The sequence below is a fragment of the Triticum dicoccoides genome, chromosome 4A, assembly GCF_002162155.2.
Source record: "Triticum dicoccoides isolate Atlit2015 ecotype Zavitan chromosome 4A, WEW_v2.0, whole genome shotgun sequence".
In the NCBI taxonomy this organism is placed as follows: Eukaryota; Viridiplantae; Streptophyta; class Magnoliopsida; order Poales; family Poaceae; genus Triticum; species Triticum dicoccoides.
In genome coordinates, this window is record NC_041386.1 from 23354106 (window position 1) to 23358283 (window position 4178).

A 4178-nucleotide genomic window follows, 5' to 3' on the forward strand; every position below is an offset into this window, starting at 1 on the left:
AACCCCAGCCACATAAATGCTGACGCGTGGATGCCTATTGGTCCAAGTTGGTGCCACCAACCGGGACCAAAGGGTCTCCTGCTTGGGCTCCGCGCACAGGCCACGTGGAGGCCCATCTGTCCCGGTTCTAGATTGAAACGGGACTACAGGGACAGGGCATTAGTATCGACCCTTTAGTCCCGGTTCAGGAACCGGGACAAAAGGCCCTTACGAACTGGGACAATAGACCCTTTTTCTACCAGTGATGGCAGTAGATAGGTTTTGTCGGAACGCCGTTGGTCCACCCGAATGGGGGTGCGAGGCCATGGGTTCCGTAGTGTGGGTACAATGTACTAACCTCTGCAGAGTGTATATTAAATCTATCGATAGCCGTGCCCGTAGATAAGGGCCCAGTTCGTGTCGGTCACACTGTGAGTCAATAGTAGTAGTAAGAATAATGTGCTTAATAATAGCCCCGGCTTGATGATGAGATAAGTTGGTTGTGATCACCGAAAGATCACCGTTTGAGACCAAGTGTTGGTCATGGTTGTGATCGCCGGAATGATCACCGTGGTATCGAGGATACCGAGCTGTTGGATATTCGTGATGTTGTGTGAGAATCGTGGGTAAGGATCAAGCTCCTTGTGGTCATTTGATGATTACTACGGTATTGTTTATACCAAGCTTGATTTGATCCTGATATGATTGTGTAATGTCCGAGGTTGGTAAGTGATGCATGTGATGGTTACGAGGTAACCCGAGCATAATAAATGGTGCATATCGTGTCATCATGCTAGTATCATCAGATTTATGTGTTCATGCCATGATCATATTGTTCTAGTAGTATTATGTTCATGTTGTTTATGCCATGTTTTTTTGATGATCTCATGATAATTCCTGATTAACCTGTAATGGCCATGCTGTTTGTTTGTCTTGAATGCTTCTGGTTATTGTGAGCTTGCAAGTACATTCAATGTACTGACCTGGAGTGTCATGCCAGTTTGCAGGTCATACCTGGATTGCTTACTTGTTTGGTGTTGTTCCTGTGTTCGCGAGCTGGGATAAACGTTCCAGCCAGAGTCCCTACAGATTGGAGTCCATTATCGCCGTTCGTTGTTCCGCTGCCAGTAGTTGTTCCGCTGCTTCAAGTTGTTATGCTGCTTGTATAGAGCAACCATGGTTGGCATAGTGTCGCCGTGCCGATGGTATTCATTGTAATATCAGAACCCTTGTATTAATATTCGTGTTATAATAGAGATCTGGTTTGTTCTATACTAAGCAGTGCCATATTCCAGAAGACTTCACCTCGATCTCTGGGCTGGAATACGGGGCGTTCCGGTTTTCTCTGAGCCGAGGTGCCACAGGCTTGGTATCAGAGCAGGTCTGGCTATAGAGCGTCCTAGTATGCTGGAACGTTAGAAAACAGTAGTTTAGGGTCTGGTTGTTTCCCTTGCTTACTGCATTTGGTTGTTGCATATAGTCTTATTTCGGTTACCAATAACACCTGTTTCATGCGTAGATGGCGGTTAACTTCCATGAGTTCAGTGCCCTTCCCTTAGTTCCCGGTGTTGTTCCTATTGAGTTTAGTCCCACTCCTGCATCTCTCAGCTTTGCCGCCCTCCTTGGCGACATGTGGTGTAGTATTTATCCACTCGGAGATCCACCTCATTATCAAGTATTCCAGTTTTCTACTGGAGGAAGAATTCAGTAATATGTTGCTCATGGTCATCTGCCAGCCCCGATTCCTGTCGGTAAGCACACCTATAGTTTCCATGGTGGTTACGGCGCTACTCCTGAGCGTGTCATTCAGCTTGCCGCAATGGCAGGAGTCACCGGTCTTCGTCATCAAGAGAGCATGGTGCAAGAGAACTATGCTTATCAATATTATCCCACCATTGTCGAGAATCCTAGGCGAATCCAATTTTCCTCCGTCAACCCTCAAGATGACCCGACTATCCCGGCCATGTCTTGTTACATGACGGCCGAGTGTCTTCTTATTTCCGAGTTAGTCCGAGACGCCATTCGGGCCAGGAGATTGCTTGGTGTCGCTTTACTCAGTCTCCGCTAGCTTCTCCAACTCCTCCGCCTTGTCCATCCGGAGTTTCAGAGTCAGCGGTTCCACTCGCTACTCCCTTAGTTTCCTCATCAGTGCGAGAGCGTTTGCTCAAGCGTAGGATGTAGTCCTTCGTGTAGCGCTTGAGCATCCGCTGTAGTATCATGTTTGTGTGTGCCTGTATGAAGCAGCTTTGTAGCTTGTCTGCTGTGTGCTTTGTTGCAATAAATCGTTTTCTCGTGCTTCTTTGTTTTGAATGCTTGGTGTTACCCCCTTATGAAAATTACTCCTTGACCGACACCGGATCAGAAGGAGTCTTAAGCAGTGCAGATATACACCAAGGAATTCAGTTAAAAGCAATGAGGTTTTCAGCCAACAACATTGTTTGCAGACATCCGTTCGGATACAATTGTATTTTGATCAGACTTTCAGCAACAAGTACCTGTCAGAGATACACTTTATTGCAGCAAAGATTAAATCTGAAAGAGTACAAAATTGGATCAACAGTGCATTTCAAGTCAAAGGAATGGGCTATGCACAATGATCGAATCTGCCGTAAGGAAAAATTAAAACACTGCGACACCCAGAAGTCAGTCCAAATGCACAATGAATTCAGCGAGGACAGTCAGACAATTCTTGTCATATAACTAATCAGCTGCCGGACTGACAAAAATATATATGTCATTCCCTTCACCAAGAAAATCAGTCCCGTCCTTCTCCATAATTTATTGACGAAGTGTACAAAGATAAGGTTCCCAGTCTGCATCGATAGGGTATGAATGGATTCCCATGCAAGATATTCAGTCTTCTCGATAAAATACTACAAAAGCTTCTGGCATAAGGTACCAAGTCTTCCCTAGCAAAGTCTTTAAGCAGGGAAGCTTACGAGGTACGGTACCCTGTTTTCCTCAATAAGATATCCACAAAAGGCTTCGAGCGTAAGCCGTCCAGTCTTCCTCAGGACGAACCCCGGTGGTTTCCAAATGCAAGATGCCCAATATTCTTCTGTACGGCACTAATACAAGACATTAAATTATGAATTGTCAGCATATGACAGTGTTTTCCAAGTGGCAGATCTGCAACAGTTGGTCTGAAACAAAAATCAGTTAGAACAGAGGTATGCCTCGAGAATCAGATATGAGTTCATTCAGTATGCTGCCAAGTCCATGCAAGTCTCTCGCACAAGGAAGAATTCACGGAACACATCCGACAATCTCACCGGTTATTCAAGAAAGAAAAACCAGTGGGGGATGCCATAATCAACAAGTCTTGAAGGAAAGACAACATTGAGACAATAATATTGGCAGTGATTATCAAGAGCAGTCCCGCACATCCAACAATATGATGTTATTAACCCTGACACTGTCTGGCATAATCCACAACAGTATTGAGATCTGTATAACCACACGTGAGCTGGATAAATATACCGAGGCTCAAAACAGGAACCAGACCAAGGTATGATTGCCAGATATTGTACGTAACAGTATTCAGGGCCGTGAAAATAATCAAGGATATATATAAGGCCCTGCTCTTTCAGGTGAGGATCTAGATGAAGAAAGTAATGATGAAAGAGCAAGACCAACAATACAGGTATGTCGGTTATCATGTGAAAAATGTGGATGCCCAAGACCGTCTTATTCCACGGCAAACCCAAGAAAAGATCCACCTAAGAGGTATACTCCATTATGGTAAGGACCTCATAGCGAGGCAACCAACTCAGTCCACAGTATTCTCAGAACTGTCAGCATTGAATACCCGAGTCTATCCGGTCAGACTCATGGACAGCTCAATATATTGACCTCAACACTCGCGATGGAGCATCACATAGACTGTTATTCCCAGGGGGATACTGGCAAAGATGAAGAATCACTATAGAACATATACTTTGAGGATTGTTATCTCTCGCCTAGAGGAAGCAATTAAAAGAATAGCCTATGTGAATGGGATTCTTTGCCAAGATTCACCACCAGTCAAGTCTGCAAATCTTATCATCAGGAGATGGTGCATTTTTCTATCGGTCACGACAAGCGACAGTCAAACCTTTGATATTCAAGATTGTGAAGCCAGTCAAGATAAGTCAGAAACTCCAGCAAGATGTCAGAATCCGTTAGCAAAATAGATATGATCCACATCACTGTTTTGAAAC